We start from the raw sequence: 11,467 nt of genomic DNA on the forward strand, positions 1-11,467 counted from the left end.
TTACGGTTCCAGAATTAGAGAGAGTTTTCAGTTTCGGTATCTAATGATTGCTTCTCCCATGAAAATGCACCGATTAACCCCATACTCCCAAAGATGAAAGGAGTTGCTGATTGTAATCCCTCACTATAATATGACAGCTTAGGTCTGTGTAGTTTCTGAAAATTGGTACAAACAATTGATCATCAGCTGAGTTTATTTTTCCAAATGAAAGTCATTGACATAGGAACTGTAAAGGTAAAAGTCAGGCTCTTTAAGTTTATTTATGATAACTATGTCACTTATTAAATTTAGTGCTAATGATTTAACTTACGGTACTTTTCAAAAGTTTTAAGTTTTTGCTATAACATACTGAAACAAACAAGAAGTACAGCTTTCAGTTTTAGGTTGACAAAAATAGTTTTCTGTTATTAATTTATGCAAATTAAACATGACTTCCAGCCAGTTGTGGATAGCTGCAAAATGGACTTGAAGGTCATTAAAGATGGATCTGTGCATCTAGACCTTTAGCAAACAATTAGAGGAGCACCTTATTGGAGCTACTTTCAAAGTGAACCATGTGGTTGCACACTCAAAGTACAAGACTGAGGTTATTAAAAGGGATTCCATCCAAGCTATGCTTGATAATCTTAATTAATATTTTGATTTTAAACCCATATGATATTAATTGATTTCCCCAATACATTACAAGTTGTGCCATTAAAGATTATGAGTTTTCTTAAATTATTCATTCCTTTTTAAGTACTCGCTTTGATTTATAACAAATTTAATGACTTTTTCAATTATAGCCAAATATTATTATTTATAATTATTTTTAAATCAATAATTTAATTTTTCTTTTTATTAAAAAGAAGTTTTTACTTTGTGTGCATCTTAGAATTTAGTTCTGTATTGTATTATTCCCAGATTCCCTGACCAGGAGCTGATGTCCTCTTTCTGTGTTTTGGGGATGAAGCCCATTTCTCTACTCAGTCAGGATGAGCTGCAGTGTTGGGGGGATGAATCCATGGAAATGCTGACATCTCACTTTGGGGAGAAAATGCACACAATGAATTCAAAGGAATCTGTGTCCAAGACCCTTATTGATGCTCAAGAGGTGAAGAAAGAATGGAGAATTGTAAAAAAATGATCTTCTTACTCAGTGTTACCCAAGGCATTCAACTGCAAAACTCTGGGAACTGATAGCTACTGATCATAAGGATCAATTTCCAAATCTCATAATGTTAGCCTCTTTGGCACTGGCACATCCAGTGCACACAGCGGATTGGAAAAAAAATTAATTACAACTGCACTAAGAAATAGACTCAATCCAGAGAAAATTGATGCACTCATGAGAATAAAAATAGAAGGAAGGGATTACTTTGATTTTGTTAGTTGTCTAAAAAAAATGGAGGCAAAAAAGCAGAGGGTGATTTTCCACTTGTAATCATAAGTAAACTGACTTTGCTTTTATGAGACAGTGCATGAGAATTAAACTGTTGTTTCTGTCAATAAAACAGGCCCTCCTGATATGGATGTGGTTTAAAACATCACTACAGGTTTTATTGTTATTAAAGAGAAAAAAAATCAGATTGAATAAAAAAAAAAGAATAAAGCACCAAATCAATATGTAATTTACCTCTAGTATTACAATATTGATGACCATCAAATGTATTAAAACATGATTACCAAAAAAATCCCACTCATAGGCAAAAATCCCACTGCTTCATTTCCAGTGGGATAAAATATCCCTGCATTTAGCATAGTTACACTCCTCACATATGTATATATTTGACATGAGGACTATAATGGAAGGGCAGCATTAACCCTCTGCCACCCAAAGGCACTTGTGATGTTAACTGATGGTTTAAAAAGTATAAATTTACGAAAATCTTATACGTGTAACACAATAGAAAAAAAATTATCTAAGCTATATTTTGGTAAATTTGATATTGATCTTTAAATTTGAAAAAAGGCTCCTTTATTAGTACAATCTTTGCCATAAACTTTTCAGTTTTCTGGCCAATTGGACCACCAGTTTCCTAAAATCTACTGGATTTACTGAGGTCCAAGTAAATTTTTGAATAAACTACACATTTTCACCTTCTGCATTAATATTTGTAATAACAAGACACGGGTTTTGTCACATTTTTTCTTTAGAATCATCATATAACAGTTATATTGAACAAAAAAAAAAAAAATAGATCAAAAGTCACCTATCTGGTGCATACCTAGTGTCATTATTATTTTCTTAGCACCTAGCCAGTGCCAGCTTGCAAGGTCTATAATTATACATGGCACAGGGCTGCAATACTGAACAACCTATTTTCTTGTGTGAAAACTAGGCAATGTGTGTGACCGTAGATGATCTATTTCACTGGCCAGTCATTTTAAACTAAAAATGGAATAAACATAGAATCCATGGGTCAAGCAGTTAGTGAGTAGGAGAAAATTGCTCCTTACCCCAGGAAAAATCATTGGGGGGGGGGGGGGGGGGGGGGGAGGAGGGTTAGGGTTAGATCCAGTGGATAACTTGTTTAACTACAAGCAATAAGTTGAACAAATGCCATGTACAGTTTTTAAATAATGTGACCTTTAAAAAGTTTGAATCAATTGCAGCTAAACAGTGTTATGCTCATGACATTTTGGCTATATTTTCAGCTTTTCACTTTTACTTTTTTTTAATACTTTAAACTTTTTTTTTTTGCAGTTACGAACAACCTTGTGGGGAGATAAAACAGTGTTATAAGTTTTACATTGCAGCAGTTTTTACAAAATGTCTTAAATTTCATTCAAAAATTTTAAAATGGCCCATAAGGCCATATTTGACAATCATGCAGCAACAGATGGGTATCCATGGAAGCTTTGTTACTATGGAAACACATTCTAAGAAAACCAGATATAATCAAAGTTTTCTAGGCATGAAATTTTCTACTTTTCTACTCACATATATATTGTATACCTGATCCTGCCAGGTGTCAAATAACAGAGATGCCCACCTCTGGAAATCTAAAATCTGGAGATTCTAAAATTTTGCTCAATAAGGGGGGGGGGGGGGGGGGGGGGGGTGCTCAGGTGCTCAGTGGGGGGGGGGGGACCCCTATCTCAAACAATTAGAAGAGAAGTTTTCAAGAGATCACCCAACTATTCTGAAAATAAATCGACAGGGCGTTAGCTGACAGTGGTGAATATTTGTAAAAGTCGGGGGGGGGGGGGACCCCTATCTCAAACAATTAAAAGAGAAGTTTTCAAGAGATCACCCAACTATTCTGAAAATAAATCGACAGGGCGTTAGCTGACAGTGGTGAAAATTTGTAAAAGTCGCTTTTATCCGGGAGATTTGGTTACATGTACGGGTGACGGGTAGATTCGTTCTGTATCCGGGAGACTCCCAGATTATCCGGGAGAGTCGACATGTATACAACAAGCCCAAATGAATGTCTATTGGGTAAGTCTTTATACTTACCCAATAAACTAAAATGCACTCCTTTTCGATTGTGTTAACTTGCAAAACTAAATGTATTCCGCGCTTTCCAATCCCGAAAAATCTTCACTGAATCTTTGAATATGTAAGGCAAGGTGCCAGTGGCGATTGAATGGGAGAAGATGGCATTTTGTTACGTAGTAAATAATCCTAGATATATTCCATAACGTGCGAAATGCTTGAAAATAGTATCCCGATCCGAAAGAACAAGTCTGTTGATGAAAAAAAAGACCCGCAGTGAAAACGCAATCAACATATCTGTCACAACTAACACACTATATCGGAGGAGAATCGGGGCACATCAGGCGCATTCAAATATAAATTGATGATATATTGGTTGAAAAGAATTTGATTTTATAAGCATTGTTCATTATTTAAAAGGAAGGAAGTTTTTTGAAAACGGTAGGCCTATATGTAGGCCCTATCTGTCTTGTTTGAGTTCCCCCCCCCCCCCTCATTATCAATAATGACAGACAGTTCCCATCCAGCCCATACCCTTTTTAAATTTTTACCTAGCAATTCGAGACTCTTAGCTTTTAAGGGTAGTAAGCGATTTTTAAATAGCTTTTATCCTTCGGCAGTAACTATTTTTAACTCTAACATGTAATTTTAATTTTCATTTTTTTTTTTTTTTTTTTTTTTTTTTATATTTCAATGGCGCTACTACAGGGCAAAAGATTCCCGATTTTATACATTTGTATTTTATTGGCTTAATAAATTATTATTATTATTATTATACTCTGGTAGTTGACACCCTCCAAGGACTAGTGTACGGCAGTTTGGCAGAATTATTAAACCCCATTCTACCTCTCAATTTGATATTGTCTTGATTTAATTTGGTTAGATAAGAAAAGGAAGACGGAATGTGGCCCTCAATGTTCTAGGTCATTTCTAAACTAAGGGTGGAGCCTGGAGAGCTTATAACAAGGCCATCAAATATCAATAACGTTCAGCAGACGAGAACAATCGGCTCTCTAGCCAATCGTTGCATTTTCCTAAATTAAAAAGCAAACAAAACAAAAAAACATCTGCTTCAGAAAATTAAGAAATTTTTATAGAATTTGGCGGTAATACAAAAAAAAAAAAAAAAAAAAATCCAGCAGGCAATAGCCGAACTTTCTCCATTCATGTTACACAGCTGTACTCGCCTAGTGTAGAAATGGCACATGAAATACAACTATGTACCTCACGTGGAGAAGGCCGTGGGGGGGGGGGGGGGGGGGGCTGCAGGGAGGTGTAAATCCGTGGGGAAGGCCGCGTGGAGGGGTAGAGACGTGGAGAAGGCCGTGGGGAGGGGCAGGGATGTGGAGAAGGCCGTGGGGAGGGGCAGGGACGTGGAGAAGGCCGTGGGGAGGGGCAGGAATGTGGAGAAGGCCGTGGGGAGGGGCAGGGATGTGGAGAAGGCCGTGGGGAGGGGCAGGGACGTGGAGAAGGCCGTGGGGAGGGGCAGGAATGTGGAGAAGGCCGTGGGGAGGGGCAGGGACGTGGAGAAGGTCGTGGGGAGGGGCAGGGATGTGGAGAAGGCCGTGTGGAGGGGCAGGGACGTGGAGAAGGGCGTGGGGAGGGGCAGCGAAGTGGAAAAGGCCGTGGGGAGGGGCAGGGGAGTGGAAAAGGCCGTGGGGAGGGGAAGGGATGTGGAGAAGGCCGTGGATGGGGGGCAAAAATGAAATTAGAAAAAAAGATGATCAATTTCGGAGCTTGTTTATTTCTGTCATGGGGCAGTGGTAAAACAATTAAAACTTCCAGTAATTTCATCAAAGAGATACCTGTAGAGTGAGGTTATCTGCTTACCCATCACCTGGAGATAGAGTTTTATTAAAAGCAGGCATTTATAATTTTTCTCAATATGGCATTTTCATTTTCATTATTATATTCATTACAGGGGGGTTGTCCGGGGCGGGGGGGGGGGGCGTCCTGATACCTGGATAGATATTTGATCTCTTAGATTATCTAAAGACCAAGATGAATAAGAAAATTTGAAGCTTTTTTTAATTATACATCAACGAAATTGCTTTGGGAAGAGGATCAAGAAATGTAAGTTGACTTATCAAGTTATCATTTATGGCAGCAGTTTCAATAAAATTTTGTTTGGGACTTCCAGGCCTTATAAACGGATCAGGCGTTTACTGACACTAGCTGCAAATCTTTAGTACTAACGCCTATATTAACCACAAAACCCACGGATTAGCCAACGCACCACACAGTTATTTAACACCAACGAAGCAAAACCTATAGCACTAACATTCATCCGCTCTGGTAGTGTTGGATAATCTGTATGTTTTGTGGTTAAAATGGGTGTTAGAGCTAAAAGATCAGCGGGTAGTGTTAGTAAAAGCAGTGGCGGATTTGGAGGGGGGTGGGTCTGAAAAAAATCACACTAATATTCCCCTCTTGGATTTAGAATATTGACTAGCTGATTTATGGTGCTAAATCGTACCAAATACCAAATGGCACCGTTCGCCCTCTAAAAATACCAAAAGTTTTAGGGCCCTTCACCGGTAGAACCCCACGCCATGTAAAAGGGGGTGGGTGTTGATTTCGCATCCGCGGACCCCACCCCCCTCCCCCCCCCCCCCCCCCCCCCCCCCCCCCCCCCCCCCGCCCACCACCACCACCACCTTCAAATAACCCTGGATCCGCCCCTGTAAAAGCTGTCGAAGAGGAAATACGTCGAAGAGAGCCACGGCCCCGGAAGTATAAATTTGACTGAGAGCTGTCTGAAAAAGAAATTAAAAACCAGGTTTTCAGCTCACCTTATCTACACCTGAATAAAGTTGATCAACCATGCCAGTTAGAATGGGAGGAAAGAATGTAAAATTCGAACACATTTTCATTCGCCGCCAGTTTTAACTCGACTGCTGGGGTTATGTGATGGGCGGTCGCACTTGCCAATACTTCCATGTACCAGTGAATAACCAGTTATCATGCACGAATGGTAACAGTTTACTCAGGGGCGGATGACAGGCCTCAGATGCGAAACTGACCCTCGCCCCCCTCCTCCATCCCCTTTGACGTGGGGTTCGGGGCCCGCTGAAGGGTACCGATAATTTTTGGTATTTTAGAGGGCGAACAGTGCCATTTGCTACGGTCTAGAACTATGATTAAGCTGGTCAAGAGAGGAGTATTGGTGTGGTTTAATATCCAGAAACTGAAGGGGGGGGGGGGGCAGGACCCCCCTGAGACCCCCCTAAACAAGCCACTGCTCAGGCTGCCTGTGCTGCGGTCTCGGCCTCATTGCGACGACTAGCACAAATCCATGCGTTGTGATTACGGATGGCAGGAAAGGTCTCAAAAAGTGTTAAATTTCGACCAGTTTGCGCTCCCACAAAAAAAAGAAGAAGAAGGAGAAGAAGAAATAGAAGCCTGTCCCTTCCTGTGTTGACGGGAAAAAAGTGGGCAGGGGGCTTTAAAAAACAACTTCATTAAATTAAACCAAGAATTTCAAGTCTTTGATTAGACCAGCCCGACTTATTCCTATTCACACGTAATTGAAATCTGGAGTTTTTATACTTAATTTTATACTACTAAAAATATATCGCATATTTAAGCTCGAAAGATTGTTAACGCATTGCATAAAATTGTTTTCAGTTTTAATTTGTCAGTTTTAATTGTGTAGTTTAATTGAAAACAACAGTTTTCACGCACGCTCCTGTCAATATACAGAGACGGGCTACTTATTGCCCCGGCCCTTTATAAGGAACGAACAAAACCGGTAGTTTTTAATTTTACCTGGTCACTAACATCATTATCTCGGCATTTCTCTCTCCGTAGCTCATGAAAAAGATGGCAAGGTTTTACTTTTTATACCATTCGTTCTCTAAAAATGACCCAAAAATATTCATCGGGTGTAAAAGAACATGAGTATGATTAAAGTAATATGTTCAGTTCGTATACGAAGTTCCGATTTCGTACGAGCACCAAAGAAAGGATCATGGAGCAACAAACATCGACAACAACGTTAATTCATGTATAGTCATTTTACATCATATCCAGAAAAAGAATGACAACTGATTTTTAGTACAATTAAAAACACCTGTGAAAGAACCCGGGACTCTTTCACGTTGTTAAATTTCAGTCTCTCGGTTGAAATAAAAAAAACCGATGTTTTTTAACGCGCTGCAAGAAAAAAAAAAAGAAAAGAAAATGCGCTACACCTTCAGAATGTTACGACATATATTGATATAGACAGGAATGTGTCAAATTCAAACAGGCTAATTCAGCTTTGATGAAAAGTGTTAATCGCACACGACTATGAATGACAGTTTTTTTTTAAACAACGTCAAACACAATTACTACACTCTTCTCTCCGAACATGTAAAACCCCCTATATCCTTTGATTGACAAGATGCCAATCAAATTCATTAGTTTTAATAGCTGCTGTCAAATAATAACAGCTTGATTGGCAGGTTATATAAACAAACGTCAATCACAATCATTACACGGTGGATCACTATAGTCGTCGAACACATTTAGTTCAAGCTTCCTACACCCTTTGATTGACAAGGTGCCAATCAAATTCAGTTAGTTTTGATAGTTGCTGTCAAAAAATAACAGATCGATTGGCAGGTTATATAAACAAACGTCAATCATCGCGCACTGTGATTTCTCTCGCTGTGAAACAGTGAGTACGCCGAAAGAGAGCGCTAAAATCTGAAGTTAGTAATTAAATTGCAAAATATTTCAAGAGAATATGTGCAACATGTTTCCAAAACTAGTTCTCTTTTTGAACCCTTCAGCGTCTCTAATACGACACTCTAGATTACAAACTATTTTGTAAAAAGAAGAATTTAGCAAAAGCATCCAATTTAAAAAGCAGATTCAAGTAAAGAAATATGACATTTGACGTTATTCTGGAGGTAGCGCATGGGTCATTTCAAAATTAGTTCAACTATGTACCCCAGTATGTGCGTGGAAGAAGGAAGAATAAATGTTTTTGCATTATGTGTGGAATATTGACAGGTTCTTTTACTATCAAAGACTTTCTGCAAATAAATAAATTAATTAATTAAACGATACTAATTCATCTTCATTAAAGGTGACATTCGTGTTGTGGTTGAGGTAAGTGGTTTAATTTTTGTGGGGGTAATTGTCAGCAAGGACCTGTGATAATAAGATAAGTGGATGGGAAAGAAAAATATAATTGTTAACAAAAATATTACTATCCTATTTAACAAACAAACCGCTACTTTGCTCTTGTAACTATTTTGTTGGTTTATTTTACTGCAGTAAAGCGTGGATAAAATAGTTCAAAACGCCCTCACAGTGCCCTTGTTTATGCGACTTCAGCTGCTGGGGTTAGGTGAAGGGGCGAGGACAGGTGTGATTTATTTTTCAGAAACACAGACAGACTACACCTATTCCCGATTACTTTTTATACGCGGTAATATTCTGACGTTTGTCTTGTCTTAACATGGTTGTGACGTCTACCACAAACCTTTCAACACAAAGTCTTAGATCCCCGAGTGAAATACTTATAGGTTTTGGTGACATGATAAAAATCTCTCTTCGTCGAGGTACATTCTACTTCACTAAAGACTGGAACTCACAGTGATGTTAGCTGGTACCTCACGACAACCATGATTATATTTTTAACCAAATATGTTTATCACGAGTGTTGCATCTGAATTTTCTTGATTATTCATTTCATGTGTTCACAGAAAAAATAATTTTCGGATAACAGTTTAGTCTGCAATAAAAATGACAAATATATATCATGCAGTTAATTTTTTAGAAACGAGATAAATGAATATGCTCTTAGTTAAAAAGTAAAAATAAAGTCAACTGGTAATTTACTGCATTTGGATTGCAGAAAAAAATTAAAACATGCAGTCACCTATATGAATTTGACAGTTTTTTTTTATTTTCTACAACTATAAATTTCAAACCTTGTCAATTTAGACTTGTTTTCTAACTAGTCATTGTAAATGACGTCAAATTTTACAAACATGATGTCTACCACATTCAAAAAGGACATCCTTTTTCAAATGAGAGCCAAAGAAATTACATTGTATAGTTTAATACCAGTGGCGGATTTAGGGGGGAGGGGTGTCAAGGGGTCCTGACCCCCTTCGATTTCTGAAAAAAAAAATAACACCAATGGTCTCCTCTTGAAATTAAAATTTTGAATCAAAAGGCACCGTTTGCCTTCTGAAATACCGAAATTTTAGGGGTCCTTCATAGGGCCTCGACCCCACGCTAAGGGGGGAGGTGGGGTCGGCTTCGCATCAGCCGCTTCACAGACAGACTGCATCTAATCCCTGTGCATCTACAGTAACTATGGCAACCTTTCCTGGGATTTGTACAGACAAATGATAGATTTTTTGCTGGCACAGAAGATCACTCCTAAATACACACGCGGGTATATCAATAACTTTAAGAAAGGGTACAGTCATTCTTCTGAAACTTTCCTGAAAGTGGCCTACTTAACAACTCGCTGGCCCAAAGTAAAAGGTCTCGAATAATTATCAAAATTGGGTAAACTTTTGCAGATTAATGTGATTTCGGAGAAGATGAAAGTTCTGAAATCATGACGAAGACAAATGATGAATTTACTTGCTTCATCTTTGTAGTGCTTACATTTTCTTTGTACCTCTGTCAGAATATGAATTATTACTTCGTAACTACTACTACTACTACACACACACACACACACACACACACACAGAGAGAGAGAGAGAGAGAGAGAGAGAGAGAGAGAGAGAGAGAGAGAGTATTTCTACATAAAGTTAAACTGCAAATGAGCGCAAAGCTTAATTATTTGTGAAAAAAATATTTTTCATGTCGTTATTCGTTATAACAAAACAACAAAGATGAAGATGAATGTTCAGTGACTCAATAATATAAATAAAAATCATGAATCATCCAAGTTCATGAAAGCGAGATCTGGAGCAAAGAGAAAAAGTCGTCTCCAAGACATCTGGGCTCCGTAACTCGAAAGCATCGCGTATTGCGAATAGGCCGAGATGGCTACAATGTATTAAACATGTACATGAATGTGGTGAGTATGGGCAAATCTAGACGCTTGCGCTCGGTCGCAATGCGCGATGCTTTCGAGTTACGGGGCCCTGGACGTCTCCCCCCCCCTCCCCCCCCCCCCCCCCCACTCTATAATACCCAGTAATCAGCACCATTATAAATAGACTCTGCCTCATATCGAGAGTTCAGAACTGACGGTCAAAATCTGGTATTTGGATTTATTTCCTTTCATGTAGAGAACCTGATTAAGACTGCATTCCCACAGATTTAGATCGATCCATCTGGATCGACCTAAATCCCTGGGGGTTCACGCTAAATTGCTGTCAGCCGAGCGCACAATAGTTAATTATCCCCTTACAGCTTTTAGTAGGCGGGGCATACATTTAAGCCGGTAAAAAGTCTAAAACCATTTGCCCTCCATAACACCAAAATTTTTTCGGGGCCCTTAAGCAGGCCCCGAACCCTACGTCAAGGGGGCGATAGTCGGTTTCGCATCCAAGATCTATCGTTCTGGACCCCCCTCCCCCTTCATATAATCCTGGATCCGCCTCTGCCACGGATATGTTTTTAAATGAATTACTGAATGACGCACCTTCTCAATGATATGCTTATATAGCTGTTCTTTAATAACTACAAGAATTTTTTGTTGTTTGTTTTTTAAAATGCTTGGAAACAAAAAGAAGAACTAGAAACAGACCTCTTTCAGACTGTTTTCCTTCAAGTATAGTATAGTTGTTCTCAAAATTTGCATAGTAGGTGCAATAACATAGTAGGTGCCAAAAATAAAGCTTAGTTAGCTTGTGCCCCACCCTTAATGAATGGCTTAATTTTTATGGGCCCACCCCTTTTAGTAGTCAAAAAATGTGACCCACCCCTACTTTCTCCGCCCCGTACTTTATGATCAGTCTCTCAATAAAGATATATAGCAGTTACTTTTTATAAGCACCTCAATATTAGGAATCATTAATTCATAAAAAGGAAAAGGATACAGAATAGATATAAGTAAAGTAAAGTAACAGTGTGTAGAAGGTA

General features: G+C 38.8%; 1 long non-coding RNA gene across 1 annotated transcript; it reads left to right on the forward strand.

Annotated features, from left to right (window-relative positions):
- The first annotated feature begins 377 nt into the window (after positions 1–377).
- LOC147763558 (uncharacterized) lies at positions 378–1,508 on the forward strand. Its single transcript, XR_015333176.1, has 2 exons — positions 378–586; positions 904–1,508. It is a non-coding gene; the product is annotated as an uncharacterized LOC147763558 (long non-coding RNA).
- Positions 1,509–11,467: the final 9,959 nt, after the last annotated feature.

This window comes from Lingula anatina, chromosome 2 (assembly GCF_051362555.1).
Source record: "Lingula anatina isolate TDL-2025a chromosome 2, LinAna3.0, whole genome shotgun sequence".
NCBI lineage: Eukaryota > Metazoa > Brachiopoda > Lingulata > Lingulida > Lingulidae > Lingula > Lingula anatina.